At 36.3% G+C, this 11,094-nt stretch overlaps 1 long non-coding RNA gene across 1 annotated transcript; it reads right to left on the reverse strand.

Annotated features, from left to right (window-relative positions):
- Positions 1 to 5,032: 5,032 nt before the first annotated feature.
- Positions 5,033 to 7,372, reverse strand: LOC117327735. Its single transcript, XR_004532717.1, has 3 exons — positions 6,673 to 7,372; positions 6,489 to 6,559; positions 5,033 to 5,923 (listed from the first exon to the last, which is right to left on the reverse strand). It is a non-coding gene; the product is annotated as an uncharacterized LOC117327735 (long non-coding RNA).
- Positions 7,373 to 11,094: the final 3,722 nt, after the last annotated feature.

The following is an 11,094-nucleotide window of genomic DNA, read 5'->3' on the forward strand; positions in this document are numbered from 1 at the left end:
ATGGTGACTCTGACCCCCAAGGGGCCTGAGGGGCGGGGCCAAATAGGGGAAATTGAGGCAATTCCTTAAAATTGCTACTTGTCATAAAGTTATGAATGGATTTGAACCCAATTTAGTCAGAAACATCCTCCAGGGAAGGGAAACAGGTTTTGGATAAATGGTTACTCTGACCCCCAAGGGGCCAAAGGGGCGGGGCCCCATATGGGAAATAGAGGTAATTCCTTTAAATCGCTACTAGTCATACATTTATGAATGGATTTGAACCCAATTTAGTAAGAAACATTCTTGGGGGAAGGGGAACAGATTTTGCATAAATGGTGACTCTGACCCCCAAGGGGCCAAAGGGGCGGGGCCTAATGGGGAAATAGAGGTAATTCCTTTAAATCGCTACTAGTCATAAAGTTATGAATGGATTTTAATCCAATTTGGTCAGAAACATTCTTGGGGGAAGGGGAACAGATTTTGCATAAATGGTGACTCTGACCCCCAAGGGGCCTGAGGGGCGGGGCCCAATAGGGGAAATTGAGGCAATTCCTTAAAATCGCTACTTGTCATAAAGTTATGAATGGATTTGAACCCAATTTGGTCAGAAACATCCTTCAGGGAAGGGGAACAGATTTTGCATAAATGGTTACTCTGACCCCCAAGGGGCCAAAGGGGCGGGGCCTAATGGGGAAATAGAGGTAATTCCTTCAAATCGCTACTAGTCATAAAGTTATGAATGGATTTCAACCCAATTTGGTCAGAAACATTCTTGGGGGAAGGGGAACAGATTTTGCATAAATGGTGACTCTGACCCCCGAGGAGCCAAAGGGGCGGGTCCCAATAGGGAAAATAGAAGTAATTCCTTTAAATCGCTACTAGTCATAAAGTTATGAATGGATTTGAACCCAATTTGGTCAGAAACATTCTTGGGGGAAGGGGAACAGATTTTGCATAAATGGTGACTCTGACCCCCAAGGGGCCTGAGAGGCGGGGCCAAATAGGGGAAATTGAGGCAATTCCTTAAAATCGCTACTTGTCCTAAAGTTATGAATGGATTTGAACCCAATTTAGTCAGAAACATCCTCCAGGGAAGGGGAACAGATTTTGGATAAATGGTTACTCTGACCCCCAAGGGGCCAAAGGGGCGGCGCCCCATATGGGAAATAGAGGTAATTCCTTTAAATCGCTACTAGTCATACATTTATGAATGGATTTGAACCCAATTTAGTAAGAAACATTCTTGGGGGAAGGGAAACAGATTTTGCATAAATGGTGACTCTGACCCCCAAGGGGCCAAAGGGGTGGGGCCCAATGGGGAAATAGAGGTAATTCCTTTAAATCGCTACTAGTCATAAAGTTATGAATGGATTTTAATCCAATTTGGTCAGAAACATTCTTGGGGGAAGGGGAACAGATTTTGCATAAATGGTGACTCTGACCCCCAAGGGGCCTGAGGGGCGGGGCCCAATAGGGGAAATTGAGGCAATTCCTTAAAATCGCTACTTGTCATAAAGTTATGACTGGATTTGAACCCAATTTAGTCAGAAACATCCTCCAGGGAAGGGGAACAGATTTTGGATAAATGGTTACTCCCCCCCCCCCCCCTCCGAGGGGCAAAAGGGGTGGGGCCCCATATGGGAAATAGAGGTAATTCCTTTAAATCACTACTAGTCATAAAGTTATAAATGCATGTTGTAAACTCAGAGAGATACCCACGCTATAACCAATAACATTGTTTGAGGTTAACAAACAAAAGGAATTGAACATGAACATTATTTTGACATTTGGTCAAATCCAACCAGGTGAGCGATACAGGCCCCATGGGCCTCTTGTTGAATTCTATTGACTTTCCACTGGCATATTATTGAATTCCATTGACTTTCCACTGGCATATTATTGAATTCCATTGGCATTCTACTGGCATATTACTGGAATTCCATTGGCATTCTACTGGTATATTACTGGAATTCCATTGACATTCCACTGGTATATTAATGGAATTCCATTGACATTCCACTGGTATATTAATGGAATTCCATTGGCATTCCACTGGTATATTAATGGAATTCCATTGGCATTCCAATGGTATATTACTGGAATTCCATTGTCATACCATTGGTATATTACTGGAATACCAATGGAATTCCAGTAATATGCCAGTAGCAAGTTCTCCAGTAGAATTCCACTTTTTTTTTTGCTGGAATTCAATTGAAAAATCACTGTAATAATTAAAGCAAATGAATTAACAATCCTGATTGACTCTGAAATGTTACAGTCAAAGGGATGAAATGTGGGATTGGTCTTAACATGGAACATACTTCAGCTACAGAAAACGTAAGTGGGCTTATTGTCGTACAGATGCATTCTAACAGTAGATAGCTTACTATAAGACTGCAATGCCAAACTTAAATGTATATACTGTGCCAAGTTATATCACAGGATTTTTTCCATTTTTACATGAACCACAAGACAAGTTAGTATTATGATTTCAATAATGATGTCAGGCTCTCTACCATCTTGACAATTTTACACCCCCAGTAGACATCATTATCCATTAGGGTGAGAGCTGGCCGTGGGTCACAGACCAACGCACCAGTTAACAGCTGGAGTCTCATGATGGTGCCTGTATTCACCGTATTCCGGGGAAATTCCCCTGAGGTTTGATATGTCTGGCGGAATCAAGGACCTATGATGTCGCGTTTTGTGCACACGTGTATTCATCAGCCTTGCCAAATAAGATGTGTTTACTGTATAAACCCTCTAGATAGCCTTGCAAAATGTAATGATTTTTTTTCCTTCTTCTGAACAGCATTTCCCTGAAAGTTATGTATATATATAAACAGCAATATGGCCTTTTTGGATAATTCTTTATCAATGTTGTATTTAAAAATTTGTCTTTTTCTTGAAGAGATAATGATCTTCTTTATGTACATAACTTGGCCGACATCTGTCATACTTTCAAGGACATTTATGACTGATGTGGGATTTTATGCAATACATGGAGAGATGAAATACTTGTTGTGAGGACGTGGTCCATAAACCTAGACAGTACTGCATGCTATACCCATTGCATTTATGACAACATATTGCAAAGTTCAAAGGTCTATGAATGTTCAAATTATGCAGCATGATGAAATTATGTATCATTTATTTCCTTCCAAAAGGAAACTTTTTACTACAATATTGTTCAGTAATAAAATGCAAATGCATATCAGAAGTTTGAAAAAAAAAAGAAAAAAAGGAGCCCAGAGGACCTATATATAACGTCTTAGTTGACATATAGGGAGTTGACCAGCCTATTACAAAATAGCAGGGTGGTGTCTCTACAGAAGTGAAATAGGATTATAATGCTGACAGGAAAATAGAAACAATATAGAGTTGTTTGACATCAAAATAGATATGGATGGGCTTATTACAGGTTAATGGTCATGTCTCCTGATGAAGAGAACAATGGGTTGGTTTATTGCAGGGCAACGGGCATTTCTCCTGATGAAGAGAACAATGGGTTGCTTTATTGCATGGCAACGGGTATTTCTTCTGAAAAACAATACAATGGTCATGTCTCCTGATGAACAGAACAATAGGTTGGTTTATTGCATGGCAACGGGTATTTCTTCTGACAAACAGTACAATGGGCATTTCTTCTGATGATGAACAGAACAATAGGTTGGTTTATTGCAGGGCAACGGGCATTTCTTCTGATGAACAGAACATTGGGTTAGCTTATATATTATATTTGCAGGGCAATGGGCATTTTTTCTGATGAACAGAACAATGGGTTAGCTTATTGCAGGACAATGGGCATTTCTCCTGAAGAACAGCACAATGGGTAGGCATTAATATATAATTAACTGGCATCATGTTATTGATGGGTATCTATGGTAAATAGAATTTCTGTGGATGTATAGTAATATATATAGAATGATCTGAGATGAGGTGCATCATGAATACAATATGAGGCAGAACTGATGCTGACAATATGCATTATGTGATTGTGAAAAGTATCCAATCACATCGCTGAATCAAGCGACTATTTATGATGAGTAAAGATAGATTGAATTGTGTTAGGACAAGGTAGTAAGAGATTTATATGTCTGAGCCACATAGGAATCTTCCGGCATCCACTACGGGTTTTTTTTTTCGTTTTTTTTTCTTCTTCATTTTCAATAGTTTCAAAAAATGTTTTGCAACATTCATCAAGTTTGGATAGAATTTCCATTACTTGAAACTTACTTGATTTATTTTTATTTGCTCCATGTGAAAATTGAAATCTTGAGGATATTTGAATATTGTGTGTATAAGCGAGTGAGTTGCATGGTGCCAATTAAGGGTCTCCAGTTGGTTGGTCTAGTGTCAAGCTATTGACAGTACCCTTATGAATTTGCAGCATGATCACAGCATAGATGCAGTATGAATGCAGCATGGAATTGCAGCATGAATGAAGCATGACTGCAGCATGGTGCCTAATTTACCTCACTATATATTCTTACTAGTTAAAGCATGATTGCAGCATGTTTCAATTATGCAAATTATGCTGGGATCATGCTGCATTTATGCTTTAAGGAAGCATGGCCGCAGCATGATCCCAGCATGGTCTGTGAAGCATGATCCCAGCATGGTCTGCAGCATGATGCCAGCATGGTTTGCAGCATGATGCCAGCATGGTCTGCAGCATGATCCCAGCATGGTCTGCAGCATGATGCCAGCATGGTTTGCAGCATGATCCCAGCATGGTTTGCAGCATGATCCCAGCATGGTCTGCAGCATGATCCCAGCATGGTCTGCAGCATGATCCCAGCATGTTTCAATTATGCAAATTATGCTGGGATCATGCTTCAATCATGCTTCATGGCAGCATGGTTTACAAAATCAATGAAAATCATGCAATAAAAACTTGAAGAATACTTTTGTATTACATTTTATTTGGTAATTAACATGGTATAAAACTTTTCATACAGGCTGTTTTTTCTAGTTCAAACATTTAAAACTTATCAATGAAATGAGAATGTGACAAAACAAATTTTAATTCTAATTTACCCATGGTACTTATTTTATTAGCCTCTTATATTCTTTTTCTCAAAACTTCCATCACATACACAACACAGCTATCTTTTTCTAGTACAATTTTCAAATACAACTAATATCAATTCATCCTAGCTAGAAGTGGTTTGTTTCAACAAAAATAGTCAGCAAGATATACAAGTTCAATGTCAGTACATACTACAGTATGTATTTATAATTCTGTTTTTTTCTTCTAAAATAGTAGGAAAACAGTACAAAATAATATTTTCCAGCAGAGTTATAGTAGGATATGTATACATTTTGTCACCGACGCACAAGACTGATTTCAGACAGTATACGTAGTTTCCTCGAAGTAGCCCAGATGTACTGGAAACTGTTTACATGTGTGTCTGTGAACTTAAAATAAACAAAAACAAGCAACAGTCGAAGACTTCTTCTATCGAATTTAACATTATTTCTAATAAACTGTGAAAAGATTATCATAATTTTGGAATCAATTCTAAATACTGACTAAATGAAATGTTGATTGACAATTTGAACAATGGTGTGTTGTTTGATATGTAGCACATACTGTAGTGATATATCTCTGTCACTGTCCCCGGGGATTTCAATACAACCAAGCTTGAGACGACTATATTATATTTTTTGCTAGTACAACAAATAACTAACAAGGATTTTTAGATTATATACATGATTTTTTTTTTGTATATATATTAATGTTTACACTTTTATTATGAAAGGAAATGTTGTATACCTCGACAGATAACATATCTCAAATAATCTTAATTAATGTGAAACATAAACTTCTTAATTTCTCTTCATTCCTTTCTGCTTTGTGTTAAGTCAATGCCATCAATTTGGACCACAATGCATGCGGTGTTCCTAATTCCAGATGTACTGCATGAAGACTCAGTCTCTGTTGGAAGAAAGAAAGACTTTTAGAATATTCTTTTATTTCAAAATTAGAATAATTGTCAAGTTTTTGAAGATAATGTATGTATTTAACTTATGTACTTTTCATGATCACTTTGCTATCATTTTCATTAAGTTTGCTTTGGAAGCCTTTTTATCAAGAAAATTTAAGCCAGCCACACAAAGCTACAAAATAAAACTTGCCAGGATGACTTAATTACTAATTAAATCAAGCTACTCCCGAATTCTCCATCAGTTCATATCAATGTGAAACTGCAATATACTATACATAAAACAATGTTACTTACTTATAATTCATCTTAATTCACTTATTTCATTTAATCGTTTCAATTTGATGCAATAATCTGCAAACATCGATCCTCAAAAAATGTGGAGGTAAAGATCTTTCACGAAAGGTTTCATTATCCAAAACACACATTTTCCTCACCATTGTTTGTGAATACGTATGTACGTCATAATCATAACAAGGGTTGTGTGAGTGGGGAAAAAATGCAATTTAAGTCGGGCCGAAGATCGTTAATAATAAATAAATAAAATTGAAAACTTACGATTGTAACACATGGATCGGTACTGCGTTTCCTTCGGCCGTGTAATCTGTGATAAATTAATCATCAAAACCCTGAAAAATAAATAATTAGGTATTATTGATATGAATAGATCTATATCAAATTCATCGCCGTATAATGTGAAACGATGTCAGAACGTGAAGAAGATTATATAATTAAAACTTACCCTGTCTCGTAACGATGTTTGTCGGTAAAAATATGCATCGGTCGTCAAAAACAACGAGAAAGCTGATATTCATTCGTCTGTAACTTGAAGTAAGTCGATCTTCTTCAGTAAGACGGGAAACAAACTTCGTTTTTAGGCTATCGTCGTGTTTGTTTATACTTTTCTTCTGGAAATAAACATCCGGTGAATTCAAACATGGCTATCAGACTTCCCGCTAAACTCGTGTGTGTTGCATCATGGGATAAATATTTTACTGCCAGAGATTAACACGATTCATTTTTACTTGTGCGTGTTTTTTATTTTAAATCATAAACTTCTATTGTGTCATACTTTTAAGATAAATATTACAGTATTTAATACTTGTATCGTGCACATTTAGATCGCACGAGCTCGAGGAGCACTCTCGTCACATCTCGGGAGCAAGGTAAACAAACGAGGTCATAGGTGAACCGAACGATAAACATGTAATCTGACCAGAGGTTTTGGCCTCGTCTGTCATACGCCTATTGTTTAATATGGATGTATTTTCAGACGAGGAACCGACCAATGCACGTTTTCTTTTTATGTTCACGATTTCAAATAATTCAGATTAAAGTACGGGAATATCGTCTGTTGTTAGTAAACTCATGTCGACGTCGAGATCATCACAGCGCTTAACTTCAATATACGTTTTACAAGGAAGCGTCCGAGTGACAACATAAGTTCGACACATGTTTATTGGAGTTTATAGCGATGAATGTTGTGTCAAACACGACGTGATTTCATATGCTATTATCAGATGTAATCTTAACACCGCATATATCCAGAAAGTATGCGATACAAAGACAAAGAGCAGGTGATTTTAATCTTATTTGATTGAATTAAAAGCGATATTCCAAGCACATGTGTAACTGTTGGTAGAGTGACCCCGATTTTGTTTTGGCGAACATGTTACATGTATGGCTACCTGGCCATGGTAGTAAGCTGGTGCATGGTAAATGGCAACGTCTTGGTTTATGTCAGTGTTTGGATAAAGTGACTGATTCTATCTCCGATAAAAAGTGTATAATCGAAGCAAAAGTCAAGATACTGGTTCTTCAAAAAACGATCTAAACTCTGAAAATTTGAATGAAATTTTTATAGGGATGAGTTTTAAGTCGTCACACGAATGTACTAACTTGCAACATTCATCAATGTTTAAGTTAATTCCTTCTGAGATAGAACTACAAGTGAAAGCTGACAAAATATCACATTTAAAAGCTGTGAACCGTTATACTAACAAAGAACATACTTATAAACGAAATACTTAATTAAAATAATTGTTATTGAATTTTAAATAAATATGTGTGGTACTGATCAAGTATAAAAAGGAAATTCTGCAACACAAACATGTTTTTAAAAATTATTTTGTTATCACCATTGATACCTGGAAATTTTCTCTATTTTATTTAAAATTTAAAAAAAAAGATACTAAAATATCTAATACCAACTTTTGTTAATTTTCTGTATCTTATTTTATTAATTAATAATTGTTTAGGTTAATCTTGGTACCTGGGAAATTTGGTCCTAGATTTTGGATCCTCGCTTGGACCTACATTTCACCCACAGAAATTTTGTGATGTCCGAACAAAGGAATGCCCTTTTAAGCTAATACAGAATGGCCAAGCATATACACATTTCAACTTAAACAATTCATGTTAATACATGAAAGAATGGTGCAGTTCATTAAATTAACTAAGTTAATACAGCATAATTGCAGCATGGTACAGCTTGTATCTAAAATGGCAAAGTTAATACAGCATGGTTGCAGCATGGTACAGATCCTATCTAAAATGCCAAAGTTATTGCAGCATGGTTGCAGCATGATGCATTTCATATGATAAATTTACTAAGTCCACACAGCATGATTGCAGCATGATATAATTCGATATCCAAACTGGCAAAGTTATTGCAGCATGGTTGCAGCATGGTACATATCCTGTCTAAAATGACAAAGTTATTGCAGCATGGTTGCAGCATGATACAATTTATATGATAAATTTACCAAGTCCACACAGCATGATTGCAGCATGATATGATTTGATATCCAAACTGGCAAAGTTATTGCAGCATGGTTGCAGCATGATACAGTGCATATGATAAATTAACTAAGTCGACAAAGCATGATTGCAGCATGATAGAGTTCAGATATTCAATTACCTCAATTTTTAAAGCATGGTTGCAGTACATGCTGTACAGAAGCATGGTACCATGCTGCTATGCAGCACATGCTGCAATCATGCTGTGAAACTAGCAGCATGATGCCAGCATAAAAGCAGCATGATTGCAGCATATGCTGCATTGCAGTCCATGCTGCAAATTGATAAGGGTAGTATCTCAGAGTCTTGTAATGTTCTTAAGTAGTAAAATGATGCGTCTTTAATGTGACTTTTTGAAATGACATGTACATGATTATAAAATGGAACACATGTTACAGAGGTTCTATAAGCAGAGTTTTTTTCTAAATTCTTTTTACACAACAATTTATTACACAATAGCAAAATTTGTTTTCCCTAAATTATTTTAACATAAAAATTGCAAAAACTATCATTGTGTGGATCGACATACAGCTGTGAAACATTGCTGTTTATGTGTGTATACTGTAGGTCACATCACAAAAAACAAAAAAAAGAAACCAGGATTAAAACCGGATGATTAAAGGAATTACAAAAACGTATCTTCAAGATAGTCTACATTTATGCCCAAATCATCTCTGATGGTACGTGGACAGATATCAAGTCTATAACTATCACACAAGTCTCCCTACACCACACTCCAGAGTCGGAGTATGATCATTAGTCCTGCCCTGACAGTTTAACAGACATGATTTTGCCATGCATTGACACAGTTTCATAGCGATTCCTTTCTCCAATGGTAGATTTTTCAGATAATTTCACAGATAATTTGTAGAAAATTGTCCTTATATAATGCATTAAACCATTCAATGTATCAAGACGGATGACATTACATTGGCAATCACTGAAAGTCACCTCTACTCCATTTGAAATGACAGTGGAACACGTATATAGTTACGATAAGAAATAATCAATTTTTTCTGCCTGGCTTGTTCTGGGTATTGTCTTGTTCGTGGGTATTGTGTATGTCTTTACGGACTCATGAATAGAGAAAGACATATATAGATGATCTATGATGATCAGGCCTTCAGCCGTCATTATTAATACACACCCCATAAAAATTGTATCATCTGACTTCAATGCTCACACTTGGTAGGTAGGTGTATCGGGCTAGAATTCGCGCACGACGTAGTTCCACACCTAATGTGCAGATAGCCTGCTACAGAAGCTGCTGAGGGAAGCGTCACATTATCGTGGCGGATGTGTTGTTATTCTAAGCCTAAGCATCCTGTTTCTCTCTTGTGTGTGTTTCCACTGCTGTCTACAAGTCTATCCAACTGGAGAATTGTTTAAATGGCTAAATTGCCTCGGGTACATGTTTGGAAACCATAGAAGTTGGTAGTATGCGATACCATTGATTGGATTTCTATATGGAAAACATTTTTACTATGAACGGCCACGAAGGGAAACATCCGTCTAGCGACTTAATCTAGGTTTCATTCATGTGCTGTTTTCTTATCTGTGCTCTCTTCAAATTACCCATGGAGTTTTTGTTTCATTAAATTTTGTGACCATTTTCTATAATTAATGTTTTGGTGGATTTTAACATCTCACTTTCTTTGGATTTTAATGAAAGTTGACACAAAGGTAAGAAATTTTGTTATTACATTTACTTTCAAATTGAAAATTTTCATGTTGATCTGCTGCTTTTGGTTTCATCTCAAATATAAGCTTCAGAATCGTGAATCACGGAAACTACCAATAAACCAGGGAACGGAGATCCAAGGAAAAATTCTGTATTAGTAATTATGCTTGACTGGTGTATATGGTTTTATGGAAATGTGTGTTGTATTGATCTTGTGGAAAGATGGTATAGTACGGTGTCAAAATCCTGGTGTTCCATCCCAGAGGCATATCCTAGGGTAGGGAGTGACTATTAAAGTAGTCCCTGCCAACGTGTAGTACAGTGTAATCCAATTTGTTTTCTCTATTTAATTACTTGGTAAAGATTTGAAACTGAAGTTGTTACAGTTTATGTTTTAATATCAAGTATATTGTATTAATGCTTACATATAGAGGATATTGAATGATTTCCAATTGAATATATCATACATTATTTCATAATTATGACAGAATATCAACATTTTTCGGGATTTCAAGGTTCAAGTGAAAAATATTGCTTTATTCTTTCATATAAGTGAAATATAAATTGATAAATAATGGGTAAAACATATCATTTTCTTTTTTCTTTTTCATTTTTGAGACGAAGAAAAAAAAGAACAATTCTATGCGTCGAAACAATCAGGATTGGTAGCATAATTTTTTACGT

Source organism: Pecten maximus, chromosome 5, assembly GCF_902652985.1.
Source record: "Pecten maximus chromosome 5, xPecMax1.1, whole genome shotgun sequence".
Taxonomy (NCBI): Eukaryota; Metazoa; Mollusca; class Bivalvia; order Pectinida; family Pectinidae; genus Pecten; species Pecten maximus.